The sequence below is a fragment of the Stigmatopora nigra genome, unplaced genomic scaffold (genome assembly GCF_051989575.1).
Source record: "Stigmatopora nigra isolate UIUO_SnigA unplaced genomic scaffold, RoL_Snig_1.1 HiC_scaffold_24, whole genome shotgun sequence".
Lineage (NCBI taxonomy): Eukaryota > Metazoa > Chordata > Actinopteri > Syngnathiformes > Syngnathidae > Stigmatopora > Stigmatopora nigra.
This window is the reverse complement of record NW_027551603.1, coordinates 2289063-2316921: the sequence shown is the minus strand read 5'-3', so window position 1 is coordinate 2316921 and position 27859 is coordinate 2289063. Positions and strand designations below refer to the sequence as shown.

The 27859-nt window shown below is 43.4% G+C and overlaps 45 pseudogenes; all 45 read left to right on the top strand.

Moving 5' to 3' along the window:
• The first annotated feature begins 4621 nt into the window (after nucleotides 1-4621).
• LOC144187896 (5S ribosomal RNA) lies at nucleotides 4622-4740 on the top strand (annotated as a pseudogene).
• A 56-nt stretch (nucleotides 4741-4796) lies between these two features.
• On the top strand, nucleotides 4797-4915 carry LOC144190076 (5S ribosomal RNA; annotated as a pseudogene).
• A 56-nt stretch (nucleotides 4916-4971) lies between these two features.
• LOC144189062 (5S ribosomal RNA) lies at nucleotides 4972-5090 on the top strand (annotated as a pseudogene).
• Nucleotides 5091-5146: 56 nt separating this feature from the next.
• Nucleotides 5147-5265, top strand: LOC144190440 (5S ribosomal RNA; annotated as a pseudogene).
• Nucleotides 5266-5321: 56 nt separating this feature from the next.
• Nucleotides 5322-5450, top strand: LOC144184947 (5S ribosomal RNA; annotated as a pseudogene).
• Nucleotides 5451-5506: 56 nt separating this feature from the next.
• On the top strand, nucleotides 5507-5625 carry LOC144184095 (5S ribosomal RNA; annotated as a pseudogene).
• A 56-nt stretch (nucleotides 5626-5681) lies between these two features.
• Nucleotides 5682-5810, top strand: LOC144185142 (5S ribosomal RNA; annotated as a pseudogene).
• Nucleotides 5811-5866: 56 nt separating this feature from the next.
• Nucleotides 5867-5985, top strand: LOC144187360 (5S ribosomal RNA; annotated as a pseudogene).
• Nucleotides 5986-6041: 56 nt separating this feature from the next.
• LOC144186728 (5S ribosomal RNA) lies at nucleotides 6042-6160 on the top strand (annotated as a pseudogene).
• A 56-nt stretch (nucleotides 6161-6216) lies between these two features.
• On the top strand, nucleotides 6217-6345 carry LOC144184761 (5S ribosomal RNA; annotated as a pseudogene).
• A 56-nt stretch (nucleotides 6346-6401) lies between these two features.
• Nucleotides 6402-6520, top strand: LOC144190075 (5S ribosomal RNA; annotated as a pseudogene).
• Nucleotides 6521-6576: 56 nt separating this feature from the next.
• Nucleotides 6577-6695, top strand: LOC144184597 (5S ribosomal RNA; annotated as a pseudogene).
• A 56-nt stretch (nucleotides 6696-6751) lies between these two features.
• LOC144184308 (5S ribosomal RNA) lies at nucleotides 6752-6880 on the top strand (annotated as a pseudogene).
• Nucleotides 6881-6936: 56 nt separating this feature from the next.
• LOC144187677 (5S ribosomal RNA) lies at nucleotides 6937-7055 on the top strand (annotated as a pseudogene).
• Nucleotides 7056-7111: 56 nt separating this feature from the next.
• LOC144184094 (5S ribosomal RNA) lies at nucleotides 7112-7230 on the top strand (annotated as a pseudogene).
• A 56-nt stretch (nucleotides 7231-7286) lies between these two features.
• On the top strand, nucleotides 7287-7415 carry LOC144185140 (5S ribosomal RNA; annotated as a pseudogene).
• Nucleotides 7416-7471: 56 nt separating this feature from the next.
• Nucleotides 7472-7590, top strand: LOC144187358 (5S ribosomal RNA; annotated as a pseudogene).
• Nucleotides 7591-7646: 56 nt separating this feature from the next.
• LOC144186716 (5S ribosomal RNA) lies at nucleotides 7647-7765 on the top strand (annotated as a pseudogene).
• Nucleotides 7766-7821: 56 nt separating this feature from the next.
• Nucleotides 7822-7960, top strand: LOC144185751 (5S ribosomal RNA; annotated as a pseudogene).
• Nucleotides 7961-8016: 56 nt separating this feature from the next.
• LOC144190157 (5S ribosomal RNA) lies at nucleotides 8017-8135 on the top strand (annotated as a pseudogene).
• Nucleotides 8136-8191: 56 nt separating this feature from the next.
• LOC144191360 (5S ribosomal RNA) lies at nucleotides 8192-8310 on the top strand (annotated as a pseudogene).
• A 7582-nt stretch (nucleotides 8311-15892) lies between these two features.
• On the top strand, nucleotides 15893-16011 carry LOC144187895 (5S ribosomal RNA; annotated as a pseudogene).
• Nucleotides 16012-16067: 56 nt separating this feature from the next.
• On the top strand, nucleotides 16068-16186 carry LOC144190071 (5S ribosomal RNA; annotated as a pseudogene).
• A 56-nt stretch (nucleotides 16187-16242) lies between these two features.
• LOC144189060 (5S ribosomal RNA) lies at nucleotides 16243-16361 on the top strand (annotated as a pseudogene).
• A 56-nt stretch (nucleotides 16362-16417) lies between these two features.
• Nucleotides 16418-16536, top strand: LOC144190439 (5S ribosomal RNA; annotated as a pseudogene).
• Nucleotides 16537-16592: 56 nt separating this feature from the next.
• On the top strand, nucleotides 16593-16721 carry LOC144184946 (5S ribosomal RNA; annotated as a pseudogene).
• A 56-nt stretch (nucleotides 16722-16777) lies between these two features.
• LOC144184093 (5S ribosomal RNA) lies at nucleotides 16778-16896 on the top strand (annotated as a pseudogene).
• Nucleotides 16897-16952: 56 nt separating this feature from the next.
• LOC144185139 (5S ribosomal RNA) lies at nucleotides 16953-17081 on the top strand (annotated as a pseudogene).
• A 56-nt stretch (nucleotides 17082-17137) lies between these two features.
• Nucleotides 17138-17256, top strand: LOC144187357 (5S ribosomal RNA; annotated as a pseudogene).
• Nucleotides 17257-17312: 56 nt separating this feature from the next.
• On the top strand, nucleotides 17313-17431 carry LOC144186703 (5S ribosomal RNA; annotated as a pseudogene).
• A 56-nt stretch (nucleotides 17432-17487) lies between these two features.
• On the top strand, nucleotides 17488-17626 carry LOC144185750 (5S ribosomal RNA; annotated as a pseudogene).
• Nucleotides 17627-17682: 56 nt separating this feature from the next.
• On the top strand, nucleotides 17683-17801 carry LOC144184092 (5S ribosomal RNA; annotated as a pseudogene).
• Nucleotides 17802-17857: 56 nt separating this feature from the next.
• LOC144185138 (5S ribosomal RNA) lies at nucleotides 17858-17986 on the top strand (annotated as a pseudogene).
• A 56-nt stretch (nucleotides 17987-18042) lies between these two features.
• On the top strand, nucleotides 18043-18161 carry LOC144190821 (5S ribosomal RNA; annotated as a pseudogene).
• A 56-nt stretch (nucleotides 18162-18217) lies between these two features.
• LOC144185748 (5S ribosomal RNA) lies at nucleotides 18218-18356 on the top strand (annotated as a pseudogene).
• Nucleotides 18357-18412: 56 nt separating this feature from the next.
• LOC144190340 (5S ribosomal RNA) lies at nucleotides 18413-18531 on the top strand (annotated as a pseudogene).
• A 56-nt stretch (nucleotides 18532-18587) lies between these two features.
• Nucleotides 18588-18706, top strand: LOC144182428 (5S ribosomal RNA; annotated as a pseudogene).
• Nucleotides 18707-18762: 56 nt separating this feature from the next.
• LOC144184945 (5S ribosomal RNA) lies at nucleotides 18763-18891 on the top strand (annotated as a pseudogene).
• A 56-nt stretch (nucleotides 18892-18947) lies between these two features.
• LOC144184091 (5S ribosomal RNA) lies at nucleotides 18948-19066 on the top strand (annotated as a pseudogene).
• A 56-nt stretch (nucleotides 19067-19122) lies between these two features.
• LOC144186544 (5S ribosomal RNA) lies at nucleotides 19123-19251 on the top strand (annotated as a pseudogene).
• Nucleotides 19252-19307: 56 nt separating this feature from the next.
• Nucleotides 19308-19426, top strand: LOC144191349 (5S ribosomal RNA; annotated as a pseudogene).
• A 56-nt stretch (nucleotides 19427-19482) lies between these two features.
• On the top strand, nucleotides 19483-19601 carry LOC144186692 (5S ribosomal RNA; annotated as a pseudogene).
• Nucleotides 19602-19657: 56 nt separating this feature from the next.
• On the top strand, nucleotides 19658-19796 carry LOC144185747 (5S ribosomal RNA; annotated as a pseudogene).
• Nucleotides 19797-19852: 56 nt separating this feature from the next.
• Nucleotides 19853-19971, top strand: LOC144188659 (5S ribosomal RNA; annotated as a pseudogene).
• A 56-nt stretch (nucleotides 19972-20027) lies between these two features.
• LOC144185310 (5S ribosomal RNA) lies at nucleotides 20028-20146 on the top strand (annotated as a pseudogene).
• The last annotated feature ends 7713 nt before the right edge of the window (nucleotides 20147-27859 follow it).

Genomic DNA, 27859 nt, shown 5'->3' with positions numbered 1-27859 from the left:
AATTATGGTATATTGGTGACGATAAGGTTTTTAAAACATTAAAGTTTGTAATTAGGAATTGTCTAACAAAAGGTTGATTTCTCTAATTTAATTGTTGTAGATTTTTGTTTTGGTAACAGGCTATGGGAAATGACTCTTGTCTTAAGTAAACATCATATGAGGTGATTTACAAAGTATAGTAGGTATTGAATTATTTGGCTGTTAACGACATCAGATGGGAAATTTACAATGCAATAGTGGCATGATAAAATTCATGGCATTCATCCAAATAATTAGGTGAATTGTAAATAAAATAATTGGTTTAGGATGAGCATATTTTCCCTAAGAATGGAGTAACATGGAATGTTTTTCAAAGTGCACTTGAAAGAACATTGTCTGTTGTCCTGGCGGGAGGAAATATGCTTTGTCACAGGTCATATTGGTGACTTTAAGGATATTACGGATTGGATAAGCATTGGTCAATTGATACAACCAAATAACGTTGCTTTTTACTGCTTTAAGGGCATGCAAATTGGTGAGAACTTTAGCAACGATGGGGTTAATACGCCTGAATGTTACAGTGATAACGAGTGGCAATAACAAGCTTAGATAAGGGAGGGAAAGGAGAAATTCTCCAAATTCCAGAATCTGGCTTAGAAACAGGTTATGTTAGTCGTTTTGGGTTTTTGACAGGATGTGGTAGTACATTAATTCTGGGAAATTTTGGGAAATTGGGGACCCCATATCTAAAACAAGTAGGCGTCATGTTGTATAAATTAGGCGTGGATGAATTTGTTTTACAAATGGGGGAGATTATCTTATCACCTGAAACAAGTAGAAACAAAATTGGATGGCCGCATTAAAAGGTGATTGGCATGCTATTAGAGGAAATTGGGATTTTCCAAAAACCTGATAGGGGGCCATTAGGTCATGGCGGCTGTGAAAATAAAAACCTTAGATGTGAAACTATTGCCACCTCAATTCGGGGAACAAACAGCTAAACTGATAGCATTAAAGAGGATATAACTTTGTGTGAAACTTGAAGGAATTTTTTTACAAACGGTTAAAATGCTAGAGTGGGGGTGTGTATATTAAAGGATCTACTAATGAATGCGGGGTGGATCCAGACTTTCCGGAATGTGGGGTATTCATGGCGTCCTCGAGAATTTGTGGATTTTCTCCGGGTACTCCAGTTTACTCCCACAAAATGAAATTATGGATGCTAGACTGGTTGAACACACTAAATTCTTTTTTTTATGAGTGTGAGCGTGAATGATAGTTTGTCTTTTTGTGTTTTTTGATTGGCAGACCACCGAGACATAATCTATCAATAAAAGATCAATAAAGAAAATAATTTGGGCTTGAGTCAAGGGAAGACCTATGTCTCGACAAGGGGGAGGTGGCCTTGCTACAACGGCACTACAAGGCTTAGGGTTTAAATCTATATGCATACCCACATATCCATTTCAAAAAAATACATATAGATTTTATTTTATTTTATTAGATCATATGGATATCATTCCACGATATGGAATTCCAGAAACTATTTATAGTGATAATGGCTCCCATTTTGTTAATATAATAGTTGTCTACCATCCACAATTGGCGGACCTTATATGAAGTCCTGTTTGGTAGACCTTACAAATTATTATTATTCACCACACAATGACAATTGGATGATGAGGCGAATCTATCAGAGAAAAAAAAACGCACACACCAAATTTAGACTATCAGAGGGAGATTTTGCTTCTTAACAGGAAACGGACGAAGCGACGGTGATTCTTGAAGACTGGATGCTGATAAGCAGCATAAAAGAAGAAACATCGGAGCAACGCAAAGTGGGAGGGTCCTTGTTACTGAAAGGGGACACGGATGCACCTTTCCCACAGTAAGAAGGTTGTCTAAATTGAAACGTTTCAAGAGGAAAACTCCCTAAACAAAGACAAAAAGTCATGTTGAAAACAATTATTGCTTTTGGGGCAATGAGATTAATGATGATTGTGATTCTATTCCTTTCCACAGTAGGGTTGTTTTCTCCAGTTGGAGAAAAAGGCGGAGGCGTTTCAATTGAGGATACACCTTCTTACGGGAGGGTAAACCGAGAAACATACACATTTACATTTAATTAACATTACCTACTAAATCAAATTTCCAAATTGAAAATATATATTTGGACTCGGCGACGTCCCGGGTGCCGTACAAGGTGTCAATCTATGGTGGGAAATATGTGTGGTACATTAACAGCAAAAAAATTGAAGATTGGGAAAAGCCTTGTTGCAGAAATTGGTCAAGATTGGAAAGCTTGGACTGACATATTAACCTGTGAAATTTATTTCTGAAACAGGGATTTCCCAAACGGGGGATAATTGGGCGCTGTTAATGGAGTGTAAAGAGGACAAGCACTAGGTGGAGCTACTTTGGTAAAAGGGTGGTCTCAATTGAAACATTGAGGGGACGGGTAAAATAAACTTTCTGACTTAATAAAATACGGGAAACACCAATATTAATTGAAAAGATTATTGCTCAGCAAGCAATACCATAAAACTATAGGGAACTCTTTTATATTGGGTTTGACGTCTCCATATAGTTTCAATTGAGACTAAACCATCTTACAAAAGATTAGGATAACCTACCAGACAAGGGAAAAAACGATGGGGTCTAACAACTCCCTCAATCACCATTCTTTTGGGGAAAAGTGTTTTTACAAATGAAAAAACGTGTCCTACTTGGCAAGAAAGAAAAAAAAATATATTGAAACAGTGTTAATCCTGTTACGCAGTAAATAGGAAGTCAATTTTTCCACTGTTTAATCATTTTACCTGCTTAAACCTTACAGGGCATGGTCTGAAGCTAGGGGCGATAAATGAGACGTGGTGTACCGGCGTTCTAAAACAAACTACACCCCTGATACCACGTTCTGGCCTATGGTGGCGGGGTGGTAGATAAATTATACGACTCCTGCCGAAACGCGGCAGGACTAGGTACTTTGGTCTCACTGCTCTTACCGATGTCTGTTTTTCCATCCACAGTGGAGGAGATACAATTGGCGGCTCATAATTCGGCTGAAGGGTCGACCCTCCCGACATCGTCGAGAGGCATGGAGGGAAGGAGATCCAACATACATTGATGCGATTGGCATCCCCTGGGGCGTACCAGATGAGTATAAGCTGGCTAATCAGATCGCAGCAGGTTGGGAGTCTATCTTCCTTCTAATCACCCCAAACAAAAATGTGGATAGAATAAATTACTTACATTACAATGTTCAAAACTTGGAAATTATACTGAACAGGGATTTGTGGCCATGAAGGAACAACTGGCAGCTACCAGTCTGATGGCGTTCCAGAATCGCATAGCGGTGGATATGATCCTTGAAACAGGGGGCGTGTGTGCAATGTTTGGAAAACAATGTTGCACCTTCATACCGAACAACGCGTCACCCAGTGGATCTCTCACCAGGGCCATTACTGGCCTGCAAACACTGAACCGCAATATGCAAGAGCACTCTGGAGTAGATACGTCCGCATTGTCAGATTGGTGGGATAAGACCTTTGGAAAATCTAAAGATTTGGCTACATCCTTCGTGGTTACTATAGGCACAATTACCGCTATTCTAACATTGTGTGGGTGATGTAGTATCCCCTGTTTGCGCTCCTTGCTAAGCCGACTTATAACTACTGCAATTGCCCCTACAAATTCTAAAGTACATGAGTTGTATCTTATGGGACGGTTTGGGGAAAGCAGTGAGGTCCAGGAGTACGGTAAATCCGAGGACCAATTGGACGAATATAATTATGTTTTTTCTCTTTCAGACCAGCCATGGGAGTAAGGAGTAGGCGGGAAAAATCACAGTCACCCGACATTACCATTTAGTGATTACTAAGAAATGACTAATAACATACATATTATAAAAACGGGGGAATGTTGGGTTTGTTCTGTTTTACTATTATAATAGTTATATTAATTCATTTCTTTATTAAATCATTCTCTTTCTTTTCTCTGTATTAATTCATTACTTTGTTAAATCATTCTCTTTCTGTTTTTCAAAAGTGTTGAGGTCACACCAAGTCATCTTTAACCTGGACAGCCTGTTCCAGGATGGTTATACAGATAATCCACCCAATCTGGGTCCTTGAGATTTGGTGGGCCCTTGGTGACGAGGACAGGGCTATTCGGACAATAACAAGAATATTGTTATCGTTATGTAACCGTACACTTCGGGTTTTTCTGTATGTAACGATTATATGATTATGATTATATTATATGATTCTTAGGTCAAGGAGGTTGTATAATTACTCTAATCTACATGTTGTTAGGTCTAGTCCCTGTTTTTGTTATTAGTAAAATACTTTGATTGTTATTGTAGTCCCAGATGTTGTTTTTACTCATACGTGATGGAATGATCAACAACTCTGTAACTTGTGACCATAAGAATGGGACGAAAACGTCTATTCGGGAAGACGTTCGGAAGTTGTAAGGTGACACTTGCTGTAACGCTCCCCTCCGGAGGCTTTTATCTGTTGTGTCCATTTCTATTTAATTAAATGTCAATAATTGAATAAGATGTCTTCCTGCAGTTATTGATAATTACGGACGAAGGTAATTATTAATGAACCTGACAGTGTCCATCTGCTAGTGCAGTACCGCTCACGGCCATACCACCCTGAAAAGGCCCGATCTCGTGCGATCTCGGAAGCCAAGCATGGTTCGGCCTGGTTAGTACCTGATTGGGAGACCGCTTGGGAATACCAGGTGCTGTGAGCATCTTGCCCCGCATCTTTTTCGACATTTCATGTGTGTCCATCTGCTAGTGCAGTACCGCTCACGGCCATACCACCCTGAAAAGGCCCGATCTCGTCCGATCTCGGAAGCCAAGCATGGTTCGGCCTGTTTAGTACCTGATTGGGAGACCGCTTGGGAATACCAGGTGCTGTGAGAACCATGCCCCGCATCTTTTCCGACATTTCATGGGTGTCCATCTGCAAAGGCAATACCGCTCACGGCCATACCACCCTGAAAAGGCCCGATCTCGTCCGATCTCGAAAGCCAAGCGTGGTTCGGCCTGGTTAGTACCTGATTGGGAGACCGCTTGGGAATACCAGGTGCTGTGAGCATCATACCCCGCATCTTCTTCGACATTTCATGGGTGTCCATCTGTAAAAGCGGTACCGCTCACGGCCATACCACCCTGAAAAGGCCCGATCTCGTCCGATCTCGGAAACCAAGCATTGTTCGGCCTGTTTAGTACCTGATTGGGAGACCGCTTGGGAATACCAGGTGCTGTGAGCATCATACCCCGCATCTTTTTCGACATTTCATGGGTGTCCATCTGCAAGAGCAGTACCGCTCACGGCCATATCACCCTGATAAGGCCCGATCTCGCCCGATCTCGTCCGATCTCGGAAGCCAAGCATGGTTCGGCCTGTTTAGTACCTGATTGGGAGACCGCTTGGGAATACCAGGTGCTGTGAGCATCATACCCCGCATCTTTTTCGACATTTCATGGGTGTCCATCTGCTGGTGCAGTACCGCTCACGGCCATACCACCCTGAAAAGGCCCGATCTAGCCCGATCTCGGAAGCCAAGCATGGTTCGGCCTGTTTAGTACCTGATTGGGAGACCGCTTGGGAATGCCAGGTGCTGTGAGCATCATACCCCGCATCTTTTTCGACATTTCATGGGTGTCCATCTGCAAGAGCAGTACCGCTCACGGCCATATCACCCTGAAAAGGCCCGATCTCGTCCGATCTCGTCCGATCTCGGAAGCCAAGCATGGTTCGGCCTGTTTAGTACCTGATTGGGAGACCGCTTGGGAATACCAGGTGCTGTGAGCATCATACCCCGCATCTTTTTCGACATTTCATGGGTGTCCATCTGCAAAAGCAGTACCGCTCACGGCCATACCACCCTGAAAAGGCCCGATCTCGTCCGATCTCGGAAGCCAAGCATGGTTCGGCCTGGTTAGTACCTGATTGGGAGACCGCTTGGGAATACCAGGTGTTGTGAGCATCATACCCCGCATCTTTTTCGACATTTCATGGGTGTCCATCTGCAAGAGTAGTACCGCTCACGGCCATACCACCCTGAAAAGGCCCGATCTCGTCCGATCTCGGCAGCCAAGCATGGTTCGGCCTGGTTAGTACCTGATTGGGAGACCGCTTGGGAATACCAGGTGCTGTGAGCATCATACCCCTCATCTTTTCTGACATTTCATGGGTGTCCATCTGCAAGAGCAGTACCGCTCACGGCCATACCACCCTGATAAGGCCCGATCTCGCCCGATCTCGCCCGATCTCGGCAGCCAAGCATGGTTCGGCCTGGTTAGTACCTGATTGGGAGACCGCTTGGGAATACCAGGTGCTGTGAGCATCTTGCCCCGCATCTTTTTCGACATTTCATGTGTGTCCATCTGCTAGTGCAGTACCGCTCACGGCCATACCACCCTGAAAAGGCCCGATCTCGTCCGATCTCGGAAGCCAAGCATGGTTCGGCCTGTTTAGTACCTGATTGGGAGACCGCTTGGGAATACCAGGTGCTGTGAGAACCATGCCCCGCATCTTTTTCGACATTTCATGGGTGTCCATCTGCAAAAGCAGTACCGCTCACGGCCGTACCACCCTGAAAAGGCCCAAACTCGTCCGATCTCGGAAGCCAAGCATGGTTCGGCCTGTTTAGTACCTGATTGGGAGACCGCTTGGGAATACCAGGTGCTGTGAGCATCATACCCTGCATCTTTTTCGACATTTCATGGGTGTCCATCTGCAAGAGCAGTACCACTCACGGCCATACCACCCTGAAAAGGCCCGATCTCGTCCGATCTCGTCCGATCTCGGAAGCCAAGCATGGTTCGGCCTGTTTAGTACCTGAATGGGAGACCGCTTGGGAATACCAGGTGCTGTGAGCATCATACCCCGCATCTTTTTCGACATTTCATGGGTGTCCATCTGCAAGCGCAGTACCGCTCACGGCCATACCACCCTGAAAAGGCCCGATCTCGTCCGATCTCGGAAGCCAAGCATGGTTCGGCCTGTTTAGTACCTGATTGGGAGACCGCTTGGGAATACCAGGTGCTGTGAGCATCATACCCCGCATCTTTTTCGACATTTCATGGGTGTCCATCTGCTGGTGCAGTACCGCTCACGGCCATACCACCCTGAAAAGGCCCGATCTAGCCCGATCTCGGAAGCCAAGCATGGTTCGGCCTGTTTAGTACCTGATTGGGAGACCGCTTGGGAATGCCAGGTGCTGTGAGCATCATACCCCGCATCTTTTTCGACATTTCATGGGTGTCCATCTGCAAGAGCAGTACCGCTCACGGCCATATCACCCTGAAAAGGCCCGATCTCGTCCGATCTCGTCCGATCTCGGAAGCCAAGCATGGTTCGGCCTGTTTAGTACCTGATTGGGAGACCGCTTGGGAATACCAGGTGCTGTGAGCATCATACCCCGCATCTTTTTCGACATTTCATGGGTGTCCATCTGCAAAAGCAGTACCGCTCACGGCCATACCACCCTGAAAAGGCCCGATCTCGTCCGATCTCGGAAGCCAAGCATGGTTCGGCCTGGTTAGTACCTGATTGGGAGACCGCTTGGGAATACCAGGTGTTGTGAGCATCATACCCCGCATCTTTTTCGACATTTCATGGGTGTCCATCTGCAAGAGTAGTACCGCTCACGGCCATACCACCCTGAAAAGGCCCGATCTCGTCCGATCTCGGCAGCCAAGCATGGTTCGGCCTGGTTAGTACCTGATTGGGAGACCGCTTGGGAATACCAGGTGCTGTGAGCATCATACCCCTCATCTTTTCTGACATTTCATGGGTGTCCATCTGCAAGAGCAGTACCGCTCACGGCCATACCACCCTGATAAGGCCCGATCTCGCCCGATCTCGCCCGATCTCGCCCGATCTCGGCAGCCAAGCATGGTTCGGCCTGGTTAGTACCTGATTGGGAGACCGCTTGGGAATACCAGGTGCTGTGAGCATCTTGCCCCGCATCTTTTTCGACATTTCATGTGTGTCCATCTGCTAGTGCAGTACCGCTCACGGCCATACCACCCTGAAAAGGCCCGATCTCGCCCGATCTCGGAAGCCAAGCATGGTTCGGCCTGTTTAGTACCTGATTGGGAGACCGCTTGGGAATACCAGGTGCTGTGAGCATCATACCCCGCATCTTTTTCGACATTTCATGGGTGTCCATCTGCAAAAGCAGTACCGCTCACGGCCATACCACCCTGAAAAGGCCCGATCTCGTCCGATCTCGGAAGCCAAGCATGGTTCGGCCTGGTTAGTACCTGATTGGGAGACCGCTTGGGAATACCAGGTGCTGTGAGCATCATACCCTGCATCTTCTTCGACATTTCATGGGTGTCTGTTGGGTTTGTTCTGTTTTACTATTATAATAGTTATATTAATTCATTTCTTTATTAAATCATTCTCTTTCTTTTCTCTGTATTAATTCATTACTTTGTTAAATCATTCTCTTTCTGTTTTTCAAAAGTGTTGAGGTCACACCAAGTCATCTTTAACCTGGACAGCCTTTTCCAGGATGGTTATACAGATAATCCACCCAATCTGGGTCCTTGAGATTTGGTGGGCCCTTGGTGACGAGGACAGGGCTATTCGGACAATAACAAGAATATTGTTATCGTTATGTAACCGTACACTTCGGGTTTTTCTGTATGTAACGATTATATGATTATGATTATATTATATGATTCTTAGGTCAAGGAGGTTGTATAATTACTCTAATCTACATGTTGTTAGGTCTAGTCCCTGTTTTTGTTATTAGTAAAATACTTTGATTGTTATTGTAGTCCCAGATGTTGTTTTTACTCATACGTGATGGAATGATCAACAACTCTGTAACTTGTGACCATAAGAATGGGACGAAAACGTCTATTCGGGAAGACGTTCGGAAGTTGTAAGGTGACACTTGCTGTAACGCTCCCCTCCGGAGGCTTTTATCTGTTGTATCCATTTCTATTTAATTAAATGTCAATAATTGAATAAGATGTCTTCCTGCAGTTATTGATAATTACGGACGAAGGTAATTATTAATGAACCTGACATTTTGGTCCTTCTGAGCCATGGAGGTCAATATACCGGAGCGAGAACCCAGGCGCTGCTGTTCGACATCTGGTAAGTGACCGTGCGCACGGCGTCTTCAAAACCCTTGGTGGGCCGGAGTTTTTCGACGGGGGCGCCTGGATTCTCGGCGGTTGAAGACTTTTCCTGCTGGAGGGAGACATCTGATGGATCTCGGGTAAGTCCACATTAATGTCTGCATGTTGTGAAGGTGTTTCCAAATGCGTTAAAGGGACATTGTATGTGAGGTCCATTGTTGGGCTGGTTTCGCGTCCTGGGTGACGGCGATAAAACCCTGTGTTTATACTAGTCAATGGCAGGTACGGTGGGGCACTTTGCTGGAAAGTGTCCTGTGTCTCAGGGGTAGGCACGAATATATTGTACTAGAGGTACAATATTGGGGCCGGGGAGTGTCCTGTGTCTAAAGGGTAGGCACGAATATACGTTGTATGGTGTTTGTGTGGTTTCTGCAGTAAAATTAGGAAAGGCCTAGGAGATACAGTCGATACAGTCGAATAGATAATAATAATATTAATAATAATAATAAATAATAGAGTTAACTGTGTGAGGCACACGAACTCACTACAAAAAATAAAAGTAAAATATGGGAAACACGTGTTGTAAGGCGGGTTTGGATGACGATCCAAAAAATACGTCTAACTTGTAAGGATTGGAAAAAATTGGAAAGACAAAGCGCTTTAAAAATATTACACAGCTATATTTATGGATAAATAAATATGGGTTTGCTGGCCAGCTTAAAATGCATAGAATGCAGGATAATATATGCACTAATGCATAGAGGTAATATACATATATAAATAATATGTGAGTGGATAAAAGTGTAACAGCTTGTTCCACAGACACTAATGGCAAAATAAGGCCGGGGAGAAGTTAAAAATACTATTTTGGGAAAATAGTGGGGGCTCCCTCGGATAACGGGGATATATTTAAGACCGTGGCTGCGGGAAAGTACTGTTTGGTAAGGAAAAAATAGCGGGGCCTCCTCGGCTGACGGGGAAAATATTTACCGAGATAGGTGACGGGCGCGGAGGAAGTTTAACAAAAATAAAGGGAGCTAGAAAATTAATGGGGACACTGGTATTTGATTTGGTTAATCCGGGTATGACGTTTTGTGATTACAATAAATTGGGTTTTTTTTGTGATGCTTGGGCTTGTATAACAACAATTAGAATGGTTATTTCCAAGTGCGGGTGGTGCTTTGTTAATATAACCTATATGTACTGTCAATTTACAGCAATGTGATGGCTTATTGCAGCTTGGTTTTTGATCCCGTCCGCTAACGGGAAGATGGTGTTTAAAAAGACAAAAGAATATATACAAAATGATCATTTAAATTTTAGCAGGGAATGTCACCTGTGTTTTTATTATGCTCTAGACTTGCCAAAAAATGTGTCAACTGCGGGGGAAGCGTTTCTGGTGCAGCGGCTGCTGATTAGATGGGAGTGAAACATGTGGGCCGCGGGGCAGACGATTTAACTGTGTTGGGCTTTCGGGAGCGTTCGGACCGTGTAAACAACTAAAATTTTGTGATCCCTTCCGTGAAGACATTATAATAATAATAATTGGCCTTGAGGGTGCTGAAGCAAACTTGAGGGCAGAAAATGGGTTTTTGCCATATTGTTGTGCTTGCAGCATACATATTCTGGATATATGGGGTCTTGGAAAAATATTGTGATGTAGTTGAATATCGGAAGAGGGGTTAATTTGACGTTTTAATGGTTGTCTTCTCTAAAAAGCGTTGTATTTGGGCACAGGGAAAAAGCTGGTTTGTAAACATAAGATAACAATGCTGTTTTCGCAGCAAGAGTGGAGGTCATAGTTAACGGCTAATTGCGTTTTCTGTTTGGACTTTTCAGAATAAGAACAATACATGGTCTGCAAGAAATGCAAGGTTATGCGGATGCTTTCGCATTGATATTTTGGGTTTTAAAATGAAATGTATTAAGAGGATAGAAAATCTGTTTAGTAAAAGGTTGATTTGGTAAAAAGCTTTGGATTTGGGAAATAGACCAAAATAGTCATTTTTGAGCAATTGTGGATTTCAAAGGGCTCTTAGTTAAAGGAAACTAGCTTTTGGAGGATAAAATAATATTAATACTATTTCAGAATTTTTTGATTATTCAAAATACTTTAATCCAGGAGGTTGGCTGTTTAAAAGAAAAAAAGGCCAGGATGACAAAATTTACAAAATTATGGTATATTGGTGACGATAAGGTTTTTAAAACATTAAAGTTTGTAATTAGGAATTGTCTAACAAAAGGTTGATTTCTCTAATTTAATTGTTGTAGATTTTTGTTTTGGTAACAGGCTATGGGAAATGACTCTTGTCTTAAGTAAACATCATATGAGGTGATTTACAAAGTATAGTAGGTATTGAATTATTTGGCTGTTAACGACATCAGATGGGAAATTTACAATGCAATAGTGGCATGATAAAATTCATGGCATTCATCCAAATAATTAGGTGAATTGTAAATAAAATAATTGGTTTAGGATGAGCATATTTTCCCTAAGAATGGAGTAACATGGAATGTTTTTCAAAGTGCACTTGAAAGAACATTGTCTGTTGTCCTGGCGGGAGGAAATATGCTTTGTCACAGGTCATATTGGTGACTTTAAGGATATTACGGATTGGATAAGCATTGGTCAATTGATACAACCAAATAACGTTGCTTTTTACTGCTTTAAGGGCATGCAAATTGGTGAGAACTTTAGCAACGATGGGGTTAATACGCCTGAATGTTACAGTGATAACGAGTGGCAATAACAAGCTTAGATAAGGGAGGGAAAGGAGAAATTCTCCAAATTCCAGAATCTGGCTTAGAAACAGGTTATGTTAGTCGTTTTGGGTTTTTGACAGGATGTGGTAGTACATTAATTCTGGGAAATTTTGGGAAATTGGGGACCCCATATCTAAAACAAGTAGGCGTCATGTTGTATAAATTAGGCGTGGATGAATTTGTTTTACAAATGGGGGAGATTATCTTATCACCTGAAACAAGTAGAAACAAAATTGGATGGCCGCATTAAAAGGTGATTGGCATGCTATTAGAGGAAATTGGGATTTTCCAAAAACCTGATAGGGGGCCATTAGGTCATGGCGGCTGTGAAAATAAAAACCTTAGATGTGAAACTATTGCCACCTCAATTCGGGGAACAAACAGCTAAACTGATAGCATTAAAGAGGATATAACTTTGTGTGAAACTTGAAGGAATTTTTTTACAAACGGTTAAAATGCTAGAGTGGGGGTGTGTATATTAAAGGATCTACTAATGAATGCGGGGTGGATCCAGACTTTCCGGAATGTGGGGTATTCATGGCGTCCTCGAGAATTTGTGGATTTTCTCCGGGTACTCCAGTTTACTCCCACAAAATGAAATTATGGATGCTAGACTGGTTGAACACACTAAATTCTTTTTTTTATGAGTGTGAGCGTGAATGATAGTTTGTCTTTTTGTGTTTTTTGATTGGCAGACCACCGAGACATAATCTATCAATAAAAGATCAATAAAGAAAATAATTTGGGCTTGAGTCAAGGGAAGACCTATGTCTCGACAAGGGGGAGGTGGCCTTGCTACAACGGCACTACAAGGCTTAGGGTTTAAATCTATATGCATACCCACATATCCATTTCAAAAAAATACATATAGATTTTATTTTATTTTATTAGATCATATGGATATCATTCCACGATATGGAATTCCAGAAACTATTTATAGTGATAATGGCTCCCATTTTGTTAATATAATAGTTGTCTACCATCCACAATTGGCGGACCTTATATGAAGTCCTGTTTGGTAGACCTTACAAATTGTTATTATTCACCACACAATGACAATTGGATGATGAGGCGAATCTATCAGAGAAAAAAAAACGCACACACCAAATTTAGACTATCAGAGGGAGATTTTGCTTCTTAACAGGAAACGGACGAAGCGACGGTGATTCTTGAAGACTGGATGCTGATAAGCAGCATAAAAGAAGAAACATCGGAGCAACGCAAAGTGGGAGGGTCCTTGTTACTGAAAGGGGACACGGATGCACCTTTCCCACAGTAAGAAGGTTGTCTAAATTGAAACGTTTCAAGAGGAAAACTCCCTAAACAAAGACAAAAAGTCATGTTGAAAACAATTATTGCTTTTGGGGCAATGAGATTAATGATGATTGTGATTCTATTCCTTTCCACAGTAGGGTTGTTTTCTCCAGTTGGAGAAAAAGGCGGAGGCGTTTCAATTGAGGATACACCTTCTTACGGGAGGGTAAACCGAGAAACATACACATTTACATTTAATTAACATTACCTACTAAATCAAATTTCCAAATTGAAAATATATATTTGGACTCGGCGACGTCCCGGGTGCCGTACAAGGTGTCAATCTATGGTGGGAAATATGTGTGGTACATTAACAGCAAAAAAATTGAAGATTGGGAAAAGCCTTGTTGCAGAAATTGGTCAAGATTGGAAAGCTTGGACTGACATATTAACCTGTGAAATTTATTTCTGAAACAGGGATTTCCCAAACGGGGGATAATTGGGCGCTGTTAATGGAGTGTAAAGAGGACAAGCACTAGGTGGAGCTACTTTGGTAAAAGGGTGGTCTCAATTGAAACATTGAGGGGACGGGTAAAATAAACTTTCTGACTTAATAAAATACGGGAAACACCAATATTAATTGAAAAGATTATTGCTCAGCAAGCAATACCATAAAACTATAGGGAACTCTTTTATATTGGGTTTGACGTCTCCATATAGTTTCAATTGAGACTAAACCATCTTACAAAAGATTAGGATAACCTACCAGACAAGGGAAAAAACGATGGGGTCTAACAACTCCCTCAATCACCATTCTTTTGGGGAAAAGTGTTTTTACAAATGAAAAAACGTGTCCTACTTGGCAAGAAAGAAAAAAAAATATATTGAAACAGTGTTAATCCTGTTACGCAGTAAATAGGAAGTCAATTTTTCCACTGTTTAATCATTTTACCTGCTTAAACCTTACAGGGCATGGTCTGAAGCTAGGGGCGATAAATGAGACGTGGTGTACCGGCGTTCTAAAACAAACTACACCCCTGATACCACGTTCTGGCCTATGGTGGCGGGGTGGTAGATAAATTATACGACTCCTGCCGAAACGCGGCAGGACTAGGTACTTTGGTCTCACTGCTCTTACCGATGTCTGTTTTTCCATCCACAGTGGAGGAGATACAATTGGCGGCTCATAATTCGGCTGAAGGGTCGACCCTCCCGACATCGTCGAGAGGCATGGAGGGAAGGAGATCCAACATACATTGATGCGATTGGCATCCCCTGGGGCGTACCAGATGAGTATAAGCTGGCTAATCAGATCGCAGCAGGTTGGGAGTCTATCTTCCTTCTAATCACCCCAAACAAAAATGTGGATAGAATAAATTACTTACATTACAATGTTCAAAACTTGGAAATTATACTGAACAGGGATTTGTGGCCATGAAGGAACAACTGGCAGCTACCAGTCTGATGGCGTTCCAGAATCGCATAGCGGTGGATATGATCCTTGAAACAGGGGGCGTGTGTGCAATGTTTGGAAAACAATGTTGCACCTTCATACCGAACAACGCGTCACCCAGTGGATCTCTCACCAGGGCCATTACTGGCCTGCAAACACTGAACCGCAATATGCAAGAGCACTCTGGAGTAGATACGTCCGCATTGTCAGATTGGTGGGATAAGACCTTTGGAAAATCTAAAGATTTGGCTACATCCTTCGTGGTTACTATAGGCACAATTACCGCTATTCTAACATTGTGTGGGTGATGTAGTATCCCCTGTTTGCGCTCCTTGCTAAGCCGACTTATAACTACTGCAATTGCCCCTACAAATTCTAAAGTACATGAGTTGTATCTTATGGGACGGTTTGGGGAAAGCAGTGAGGTCCAGGAGTACGGTAAATCCGAGGACCAATTGGACGAATATAATTATGTTTTTTCTCTTTCAGACCAGCCATGGGAGTAAGGAGTAGGCGGGAAAAATCACAGTCACCCGACATTACCATTTAGTGATTACTAAGAAATGACTAATAACATACATATTATAAAAACGGGGGAATGTTGGGTTTGTTCTGTTTTACTATTATAATAGTTATATTAATTCATTTCTTTATTAAATCATTCTCTTTCTTTTCTCTGTATTAATTCATTACTTTGTTAAATCATTCTCTTTCTGTTTTTCAAAAGTGTTGAGGTCACACCAAGTCATCTTTAACCTGGACAGCCTGTTCCAGGATGGTTATACAGATAATCCACCCAATCTGGGTCCTTGAGATTTGGTGGGCCCTTGGTGACGAGGACAGGGCTATTCGGACAATAACAAGAATATTGTTATCGTTATGTAACCGTACACTTCGGGTTTTTCTGTATGTAACGATTATATGATTATGATTATATTATATGATTCTTAGGTCAAGGAGGTTGTATAATTACTCTAATCTACATGTTGTTAGGTCTAGTCCCTGTTTTTGTTATTAGTAAAATACTTTGATTGTTATTGTAGTCCCAGATGTTGTTTTTACTCATACGTGATGGAATGATCAACAACTCTGTAACTTGTGACCATAAGAATGGGACGAAAACGTCTATTCGGGAAGACGTTCGGAAGTTGTAAGGTGACACTTGCTGTAACGCTCCCCTCCGGAGGCTTTTATCTGTTGTGTCCATTTCTATTTAATTAAATGTCAATAATTGAATAAGATGTCTTCCTGCAGTTATTGATAATTACGGACGAAGGTAATTATTAATGAACCTGACAGTGTCCATCTGCTAGTGCAATACCGCTCACGGCCATACCACCCTGAAAAGGCCCGATCTCGTGCGATCTCGGAAGCCAAGCATGGTTCGGCCTGGTTAGTACCTGATTGGGAGACCGCTTGGGAATACCAGGTGCTGTGAGCATCTTGCCCCGCATCTTTTTCGACATTTCATGTGTGTCCATCTGCTAGTGCAGTACCGCTCACGGCCATACCACCCTGAAAAGGCCCGATCTCGTCCGATCTCGGAAGCCAAGCATGGTTCGGCCTGTTTAGTACCTGATTGGGAGACCGCTTGGGAATACCAGGTGCTGTGAGAACCATGCCCCGCATCTTTTCCGACATTTCATGGGTGTCCATCTGCAAAAGCAATACCGCTCACGGCCATACCACCCTGAAAAGGCCCGATCTCGTCCGATCTCGAAAGCCAAGCGTGGTTCGGCCTGGTTAGTACCTGATTGGGAGACCGCTTGGGAATACCAGGTGCTGTGAGCATCATACCCCGCATCTTCTTCGACATTTCATGGGTGTCCATCTGTAAAAGCGGTACCGCTCACGGCCATACCACCCTGAAAAGGCCCGATCTCGTCCGATCTCGGAAACCAAGCATTGTTCGGCCTGTTTAGTACCTGATTGGGAGACCGCTTGGGAATACCAGGTGCTGTGAGCATCATACCCCACATCTTTTTCGACATTTCATGGGTGTCCATCTGCAAGAGCAGTACCGCTCACGGCCATATCACCCTGATAAGGCCCGATCTCGCCCGATCTCGTCCGATCTCGGAAGCCAAGCATGGTTCGGCCTGTTTAGTACCTGATTGGGAGACCGCTTGGGAATACCAGGTGCTGTGAGCATCATACCCCGCATCTTTTTCGACATTTCATGGGTGTCCATCTGCTGGTGCAGTACCGCTCACGGCCATACCACCCTGAAAAGGCCCGATCTAGCCCGATCTCGGAAGCCAAGCATGGTTCGGCCTGTTTAGTACCTGATTGGGAGACCGCTTGGGAATGCCAGGTGCTGTGAGCATCATACCCCGCATCTTTTTCGACATTTCATGGGTGTCCATCTGCAAGAGCAGTACCGCTCACGGCCATATCACCCTGAAAAGGCCCGATCTCGTCCGATCTCGTCCGATCTCGGAAGCCAAGCATGGTTCGGCCTGTTTAGTACCTGATTGGGAGACCGCTTGGGAATACCAGGTGCTGTGAGCATCATACCCCGCATCTTTTTCGACATTTCATGGGTGTCCATCTGCAAAAGCAGTACCGCTCACGGCCATACCACCCTGAAAAGGCCCGATCTCGTCCGATCTCGGAAGCCAAGCATGGTTCGGCCTGGTTAGTACCTGATTGGGAGACCGCTTGGGAATACCAGGTGTTGTGAGCATCATACCCCGCATCTTTTTCGACATTTCATGGGTGTCCATCTGCAAGAGTAGTACCGCTCACGGCCATACCACCCTGAAAAGGCCCGATCTCGTCCGATCTCGGCAGCCAAGCATGGTTCGGCCTGGTTAGTACCTGATTGGGAGACCGCTTGGGAATACCAGGTGCTGTGAGCATCATACCCCTCATCTTTTCTGACATTTCATGGGTGTCCATCTGCAAGAGCAGTACCGCTCACGGCCATACCACCCTGATAAGGCCCGATCTCGCCCGATCTCGCCCGATCTCGCCCGATCTCGGCAGCCAAGCATGGTTCGGCCTGGTTAGTACCTGATTGGGAGACCGCTTGGGAATACCAGGTGCTGTGAGCATCTTGCCCCGCATCTTTTTCGACATTTCATGTGTGTCCATCTGCTAGTGCAGTACCGCTCACGGCCATACCACCCTGAAAAGGCCCGATCTAGCCCGATCTCGGAAGCCAAGCATGGTTCGGCCTGTTTAGTACCTGATTGGGAGACCGCTTGGGAATGCCAGGTGCTGTGAGCATCATACCCCGCATCTTTTTCGACATTTCATGGGTGTCCATCTGCAAGAGCAGTACCGCTCACGGCCATATCACCCTGAAAAGGCCCGATCTCGTCCGATCTCGTCCGATCTCGGAAGCCAAGCATGGTTCGGCCTGTTTAGTACCTGATTGGGAGACCGCTTGGGAATACCAGGTGCTGTGAGCATCATACCCCGCATCTTTTTCGACATTTCATGGGTGTCCATCTGCAAAAGCAGTACCGCTCACGGCCATACCACCCTGAAAAGGCCCGATCTCGTCCGATCACGGCAGCCAAGCATGGTTCGGCCTGGTTAGTACCTGATTGGGAGACCGCTTGGGAATACCAGGTGCTGTGAGCATCATACCCCTCATCTTTTCTGACATTTCATGGGTGTCCATCTGCAAGAGCAGTACCGCTCACGGCCATACCACCCTGATAAGGCCCGATCTCGCCCGATCTCGCCCGATCTCGCCCGATCTCGGCAGCCAAGCATGGTTCGGCCTGGTTAGTACCTGATTGGGAGACCGCTTGGGAATACCAGGTGCTGTGAGCATCTTGCCCCGCATCTTTTTCGACATTTCATGTGTGTCCATCTGCTAGTGCAGTACCGCTCACGGCCATACCACCCTGAAAAGGCCCGATCTCCTCCGATCTCGGAAGCCAAGCATTGTTCGGCCTGGTTAGTACCTGATTGGGAGACCGCTTGGGAATACCAGGTGCTGTGAGCATCATACCCAGCATCTTTTTCGACATTTCATGGGTGTCCATCTGCTGGTGCAGTACCGCTCACGGCCATACCACCCTGAAAAGGCCCGATCTCGTCTGATCTCGGAAGCCAAGCATGGTTCGGCCTGGTTAGTACCTGATTGGGAGACCGCTTGGGAATACCAGGTGCTGTGAGCATCATACCCCGCATCTTTTTCGACATTTCATGGGTGTCCATCTGCAAGAGCAGTACCGCTCACGGCCATATCACCCTGATAAGGCCCGATCTCGCCCGATCTCGTCCGATCTCGGAAGCCAAGCATGGTTCGGCCTGTTTAGTACCTGATTGGGAGACCGCTTGGGAATACCAGGTGCTGTGAGCATCATACCCCGCATCTTTTTCGACATTTCATGGGTGTCCATCTGCTGGTGCAGTACCGCTCACGGCCATACCACCCTGAAAAGGCCCGATCTAGCCCGATCTCGGAAGCCAAGCATGGTTCGGCCTGTTTAGTACCTGATTGGGAGACCGCTTGGGAATGCCAGGTGCTGTGAGCATCATACCCCGCATCTTTTTCGACATTTCATGGGTGTCCATCTGCAAGAGCAGTACCGCTCACGGCCATATCACCCTGAAAAGGCCCGATCTCGTCCGATCTCGTCCGATCTCGGAAGCCAAGCATGGTTCGGTCTGTTTAGTACCTGATTGGGAGACCGCTTGGGAATACCAGGTGCTGTGAGCATCATACCCCGCATCTTTTTCGACATTTCATGGGTGTCCATCTGCAAGAGCAGTACCGCTCACGGCCATACCACCCTGAAAAGGCCCGATCTCGTCCGATCTCGGAAGCCAAGCATGGTTCGGCCTGGTTAGTACCTGATTGGGAGACCGCTTGGGAATACCAGGTGCTGTGAGCATCATACCCCGCATCTTTTTCGACATTTCATGGGTGTCCATCTGCAAGAGCAGTACCGCTCACGGCCATACCACCCTGAAAAGGCCCGATCTCGTCCGATCTCGGCAGCCAAGCATGGTTCGGCCTGGTTAGTACCTGATTGGGAGACCGCTTGGGAATACCAGGTGCTGTGAGCATCATACCCCTCATCTTTTCCGACATTTCATGGGTGTCCATCTGCAAGAGCAGTACCGCTCACGGCCATACCACCCTGATAAGGCCCGATCTCGCCCGATCTCGCCCGATCTCGCCCGATCTCGGCAGCCAAGCATGGTTCGGCCTGGTTAGTACCTGATTGGGAGACCGCTTGGGAATACCAGGTGCTGTGAGCATCTTGCCCCGCATCTTTTTCGACATTTCATGTGTGTCCATCTGCTAGTGCAGTACCGCTCACGGCCATACCACCCTGAAAAGGCCCGATCTCGTCCGATCTCGGAAGCCAAGCATGGTTCGGCCTGTTTAGTACCTGATTGGGAGACCGCTTGGGAATGCCAGGTGCTGTGAGCATCATACCCCGCATCTTTTTCGACATTTCATGGGTGTCCATCTGCTAGTGCAGTACCGCTCACGGCCATACCACCCTGAAAAGGCCCGATCTTGTCCGATCTCGGCAGCCAAGCATGGTTTGGCCTGGTTAGTACCTGATTGGGAGACCGCTTGGGAATACCATGTCCTGTGAGCATCATACCCCGCATCTTTTTCGACATTTCATGGGTGTCTGTTGGGTTTATTCTGTTTTACTATTATAATAGTTATATTAATTCATTTCTTTATTAAATCATTCTCTTTCTTTTCTCTGTATTAATTCATTACTTTGTTAAATCATTCTCTTTCTGTTTTTCAAAAGTCTTGAGGTCACACCAAGTCATCTTTAACCTAGACAGCCTGTTCCAGGATGGTTATACAAACAATCCACCCAATCTGGGTCCTTGAGATTTGGTGGGCCCTTGGTGACGAGGACAGGGCTATTCGGACAATAACAAGAATATTGTTATCGTTATGTAACCGTACACTTCGGGTTTTTCTGTATGTAACGATTATATGATTATGATTATATTATATGATTCTTAGGTCAAGGAGGTTGTATAATTACTCTAATCTAAATGTTGTTAGGTCTAGTCCCTGTTTTTGTTATTAGATTGTTATTGTAGTCCCAGATGTTGTTTTTACTCATACGTGATGGAATGATCAACAACTCTGTAACTTGTGACCATAAGAATGGGACGAAAACGTCTATTCGAGGAGACGTTCGGAAGTTGTAAGGTGACACTTGCTGACTCTCCCCTTCGGAGGCTATCTGTTGTATCCATTTCTATTTAATTAAATGTCAATAATTGAATAAGATGTCTTCCTGCAGTTATTGATAATTACGGACGAAGGTAATTATTAATGAACCTGACATTTTGGTCCTTCGAGCCATGGAGGTCAATATACCGGAGCGAGAACCCAGGCGCTGCTGTTCGACATCTGGTAAGTGACCGTGCGCACGGCGTCTTCAAAACCCTTGGTGGGCCGGAGTTTTTCGACGGGGGCGCCTGGATTCTCGGCGGTTGAAGACTTTTCCTGCTGGAGGGAGACATCTGATGGATCTCGGGTAAGTCCACATTAATGTCTGCATGTTGTGAAGGTGTTTACAAATGCGTTAAAGGGACATTGTATGTGAGGCCCATTGTTGGGCTGGTTTCGCGTCCTGGGTGACGGCGATAAAACCCTGTGTTTATACTAGTCAATGGCAGATACGGTGGGGCACTTTGCTGGAAAGTGTCCTGTGTCTCAGGGGTAGGCACGAATATATTGTACTAGAGGTACAATATTGGGGCCGGGGAGTGTCCTGTGTCTAAAGGGTAGGCACAAATATACGTTGTATGTTGTTTGTGTGGTTTCTGCAGTAAAATTAAGATAAGCCTAGGAAATACAGTCGAAGGAGTGATAATAATAAATAATAGAGTTAACTGTGTGAGGCACACGAACTCACTACAAAAAATAAAAGTAAAATATGGGAAACACGTGTTGTAAGGCGGGTTTGGATGACGATCAAAAAAAAAATACGTCTAACTTGTAAGGATTGGAAAAAAATTGGAAAGACAAAGCGCTTTAAAAATATTACACAGCTATATTTATGGATAAATAAATATGGGTTTGCTGGCCAGCTTAAAATGCATAAAACGCAGGATAATATATGTACTAATGCATAGAGGTAATATACATATATAAATAATATGTGAGTGGATAAAAGTGTAACAGCTTGTTCCACAGACACTAATGGAGGTAATATACATATATAAATAATATGTGAGTGGATAAAAGTGTAACAGCTTGTTCCACAGACACTAATGGCGAAATAAGGCCGGGGAGAAGTTAAAAAATACTATTTTGGGAAAATAGTGGGGGCTCCCTCGGATAACGGGGATATATTTAAGACCGTGGCGGCGGGAAAGTACTGTTTGGTAAGGAAAAAATAGCGGGGCCTCCTCGGCTGACGGGGAAAATATTTACCGAGATAGGTGACGGGCGCGGAGGAAGTTTAACAAAAATAAAGGGAGCTAGAAAATTAATGGGGACACTGGTATTTGATTTGGTTAATCCAGGTATGACGTTTTGTGATTACAATTAAATTGGGTTTTTTTGTGATGCTTGGGCTTGTATAACAACAATTAGAATGGTTATTTCCAAGTGCTGGTGGTGCTTTGTTAATATAACCTATATGTACTGTCAATTTACAGCAATGTGATGGCTTATTGCAGCTTGGTTTTTGATCCCGTCCGCTAGCGGGAAGATGGTGTTTAAAAAGACAAAAGAATATATACAAAATGATCATTTAAATTTTAGCAGGGAATGTCACTTGTGTTTTTATTATGCTCTAGACTTGCAAAAAAAAATGTGTCAACTGCGGGGGAAGCGTTTCTGGTGCAGCGGCTGCTGATTAGATGGGAGTGAAACATGTGGGCCGCGGGGCAGACGATTTAACTGTGTTGGGCTTTCGGGAGCGTTCGGACCGTGTAAACGACTAAAATTTTGTGATCCTTTCCGTGAAGACATTATAATAATAATAATTGGCCTTGGGGGTGCTGAAGCAAACTTGAGGGCAGAAAATGGGTTTTTGCCATATTGTTGTGCTTGCAGCATACATATTCTGGATATATGGGGTCTTGGAAAAATATTGTGATGTAGTTGAAAATCGGAAGAGGGGTTAATTTGACGTTTTAATGGTTGTCTTCTCTAAAAAGCGTTGTATTTGGGCACAGGGAAAAAGCTGGTTTGTAAACATAAGATAACAATGCTGTTTTCGCAGCAAGAGTGGAGGTCATAGTTAACGGCTAATTGCGTTTTCTGTTTGGACTTTTCAGAATAAGAACAATACATGGGCTGCAAGAAATGCAAGGTTATGCGAATGTTTTCGCATTGATATTTTGGGTTTTAAAATGAAATGTATTAAGAGGATAGAAAAAATCTGTTCAGTAAAAGGTTGATTTGGTAAAAAGCTTTGGATTTGGGAAATAGACCAAAATAGTCATTTTTGAGCAATTGTGGATTTCAAAGGGCTCTTAGTTAAAGGAAACTAGCTTTTGGAGGATAAAATAATATTAATACTATTTCAGAATTTTTTGATTATTCAAAATACTTTAATCCAGGAGGTTGGCTGTTTAAAAGAAAAAAAAGGCCAGGATGACAAAATTTACAATATTATGGTATATTGGTGACAATAAGGTTTTTAAAACATTAAAGTTTGTAATTAGGAATTGTCTAACAAAAGGTTGATTTCTCTCATTTAATTGTTGTAGATTTTTGTTTTGGTAACAGGCTATGGGAAATGACTCGTGTCTTAAGTAAACAACATATGAGGTGATTTACAAAGTATAGTAGGTATTGAATTATTTGGCTGTTAACGACATCAGATGGGAAATTTACAATGCAATAGTGGCATGATAAAATTCATGACATTCATCCAAATAATTAGGTGAATTGTAAATAAAATAATTGGTTTAGGATGAGCATATTTTCCCTAAGAATGGAGTAACATGGAATGTTTTTCAAAGTGCACTTGAAAGAACATTGTCTGTTGTCCTGGCAGGAGGAAATATGCTTTGTCACAGGTCATATTGATGACTTTAAGGATATTATGGATTGGATAAACATTGGTCAATTGATACAACCAAATAACGTTGCTTTTACGGCATTAAGGGCATGCAAATTGGTGAGAACTTTAGCAACGATGGGGTTAATACGCCTGAATGTTACAGTGATAACGAGTGGCAATAACAAGCTTAGATAAGGGAGGGAAAGGAGAAATTCTCCAAATTCCAGAATCTGGCTTAGAAACAGGTTATGTTAGTCGTTTTGGGTTTTTGACAGGATGTGGTGGTACATAATTCTGGGAAATTTTGGGAAATTGGGGACCCCATATCTAAAACAAATTTGAGACAAATGTGTAAATAGGCTCTATTTGGCGCTGGATGCACGAATTCTAGTGGGGCCTTTCATGTTTTGAAACAAGTGACGCTTTAGGTAGATGGGTTGTCTATGAACAAAATGGGATGGGGGAAATTCGCTTACAAATTCGGCGTGTTATCTTGGTTCATAGAATTTGGAGTCAAGGCGACAAAATAAAGGCCATAGGCGTCATGTTGTATAAATTAGGCGTGGATGAATTAGTTTTACAAATGGGGGAGATTATCTTATCACCTGAAACAAGTAGAAACAAAATTGGATGGCCGCATTAAAAGGTGATTGGCATGCTATTAGAGGGAATTGGGATTTTCCAAAAACATGATAGGGGGCCATTAGGTCATGGCGGCTGTAAAAAATAAAAACTTTAGATGTGAAACTATTCCCACCTCAATTCGGGGAACAAACAGGTAAACTGACAGCATTAAAAAAGGATATAACTTTGTGTGAAACTTGAAGGTAATTTTTTACAAACGGTTAAAATGCTAGAGTGGGGGTGTGTATATTAAAGGATCTACTAATGAATGCGGGGTGGATCCAGACCTTCCGGAATGTGGGGTATTCATGGCGTCCTCGAGAATTTGTGGATTTTCTCCGGGTACTCCAGTTTACTCCCACAAAATGAAATTATGGATGCTAGACTGGTTGAACACACTAAATTCTTCTGTTTATGAGTGTGAGCGTGAATGATAGTTTGTCTTTTTGTGTTTTTTGATTGGCAGACCACCGAGACATAATCTATCAATAAAAGATCAATAAAGAAAATAATTTGGGCTTGAGTCAAGGGAAGACCTATGTCTCGACAAGGGGGAGGTGGCCTTGCTACAACGGCACTACAAGGCTTAGGGTTTAAATCTATATGCATACCCACATATCCATTTCAAAAAATACATATAGATTTTATTTTATTTTTATTAGATCATATGGATATCATTCCACGATATGGAATTCCAGAAACTATTTATAGTGATAATGGCTCCCATTTTGTTAATATAATAGTTGTCTACCATCCACAATTGGCGGACCTTATATGAAGTCCTGTTTGGTAGACCTTACAAATTGTTATTATTCACTACACAATGACAATTGGATGATGAGGCAAATCTATCAGAAAAAAAAAAAACACACACACACCAAATTTAGACTATCAGAGGGAGATTTTGCTTCTCAACAGGAAACGGACGAAGCGACGGTGATTCTTGAAGACTGGATGCTGATAAGCAGCATAAAAGAAGAAACATCGGAGCAACGCAAAGTGGGAGGGTCCTTGTTACTGAAAGGGGACACGGATGCACCTTTCCCACAGTAAGAAGGTTGTCTAAATTGAAACGTTTCAAGAGGAAAACTCCCTAAACAAAGACAAAAAGTCATGTTGAAAACAATTATTGCTTTTGGGGCAATGAGATTAATGATGATTGTGATTCTATTCCTTTCCACAGTAGGGTTGTTTTCTCCAGTTGGAGAAAAAGGCGGAGGCGTTTCAATTGAGGATACACCTTCTTACGGGAGGGTAAACCGAGAAACATATACATTTACATTTAATTAACATTACCTACTAAATCAAATTTCCACATTGAAAATATATATTTGGACTCGGCGACGTCCCGGTTGCCATACAAAAAGAGATGGTGGGAAATATGTGTGGTACATTAACAGCAAAAAATTAAAGATTGGGAAAAGCCTTGTTGCAGAAATTGGTCAAGATTGGAAAGCTTGGACTGACATATTAACCTGTGAAATTTATTTCTGAAACAGGGATTTCCCAAACGGGGGATAATTGGGCGCTGTTAATGGAGTGTAAAGAAGGCAAGCACTATGTGGAGCTACTTTGGTAAAAGGGTGGTCTCAATTGAAACATTGAGGGGACGGGGAAGATAAACTTTCTGACTTAATAAAATACGGGAAACACCAATATTAATTGAAAAGATTATTGCTCAGCAAGCAATACCATAAAACTATAGGGAACTCTTTTATATTGGGTTTGACGTCTCCATATGGTTTCAATTGAGACTAAACCATCTTACAAAGGATTAGGATAACCTACCAGACAAGGGAAAATACGATGGGGTCTAACAACTCCCTCAATCACCATTCATTTGGGGAAAAGTGTTTTTACAAATGAAAAAACGTGTCCTACTTGGCAAGAAAAAATATTGAAGCAGTGTTTATCCTGTTACACGGTAAATAGGAAGTCAATTTTTCCACTGTTTAATCATTTTACCTGCTTAAACCTTACAGGGCATGGTCTGAAGCTGGGGGCGATAAATGAGACGTGGTGTACCGGCGTTCTAAAACAAACTACACCCCTGATACCACGTTCTGGCCTATGGTGGCGGGGTGGTAGATAAATTATACGACTCCTGCCGAAACGCGGCAGGACTAGGTACTTTGGTCTCACTGCTCTTACCGGTGTCTGTTTTTCCATCCACAGTGGAGGAGATACAATTGGCGGCTCATAATTCGGAGGTGAAGGGTCGACCCTCCCGACATCGTCGAGAGGCATGGAGGGAAGGAGATCCAACATACATTGATGCGATTGGCATCCCCCGGGGCGTACCAGATGAGTATGAGCTGGCTAATCAGATCGCAGCAGGTTGGGAGTCTATCTTCCTTCTAATCACCCCAAACAAAAATGTGGATAGAATAAATTACTTACATTACAATGTTCAAAACTTGGAAATTATACTGAACAGGGATTTGTGGCCATGAAGGAACAACTGGCAGCTACCAGTCTGATGGCGTTCCAGAATCGCATAGCGGTGGATATGATCCTTGAAACAGGGGGCGTGTGTGCAATGTTTGGAAAACAATGTTGCACCTTCATACCGAACAACGCGTCACCCAGTGGATCTCTCACCAGGGCCATTACTGGCCTGCAAACACTGAACCGCAATATGCAAGAGCACTCTGGAGTAGATACGTCCGCATTGTCAGATTGGTGGGATAAGACCTTTGGAAAATCTAAAGATTTGGACTATAGGCACAATTACCGCTATCCCAACATTGTGTGGGTGATGTAGTATCCCCTGTTTGCGCTACTTGCTAAGCCGACTTATAACTACTGAAATTGCCCCTACAAATTCTAAAGTACATGAGTTGTATCTTATGGGACGGTTTGGGGAAAGCAGTGAGGTCCAGGAGTACGGTAAATCCGAGGACCAATTGGACGAATATAATTATGTTTTTTCTCTTTCAGACCAGCCATGGGAGTAAGGAGTAGGCGGATAAAATCGCAGTCACCGACATTTCCATTTAGTGATTACTAAGAAATGACTAATAACATACATATTATAAAAACGGGGGAATGTTGGGTTTATTCTGTTTTACTATTATAATAGTTATATTAATTCATTTCTTTATTAAATCATTCTCTTTCTTTTCTCTGTATTAATTCATTACTTTGTTAAATCATTCTCTTTCTGTTTTTCAAAAGTCTTGAGGTCACACCAAGTCATCTTTAACCTAGACAGCCTGTTCCAGGATGGTTATACAAACAATCCACCCAATCTGGGTCCTTGAGATTTGGTGGGCCCTTGGTGACGAGGACAGGGCTATTCGGACAATAACAAGAATATTGTTATCGTTATGTAACCGTACACTTCGGGTTTTTCTGTATGTAACGATTATATGATTATGATTATATTATATGATTCTTAGGTCAAGGAGGTTGTATAATTACTCTAATCTAAATGTTGTTAGGTCTAGTCCCTGTTTTTGTTATTAGATTGTTATTGTAGTCCCAGATGTTGTTTTTACTCATACGTGATGGAATGATCAACAACTCTGTAACTTGTGACCATAAGAATGGGACGAAAACGTCTATTCGAGGAGACGTTCGGAAGTTGTAAGGTGACACTTGCTGACTCTCCCCTTCGGAGGCTATCTGTTGTATCCATTTCTATTTAATTAAATGTCAATAATTGAATAAGATGTCTTCCTGCAGTTATTG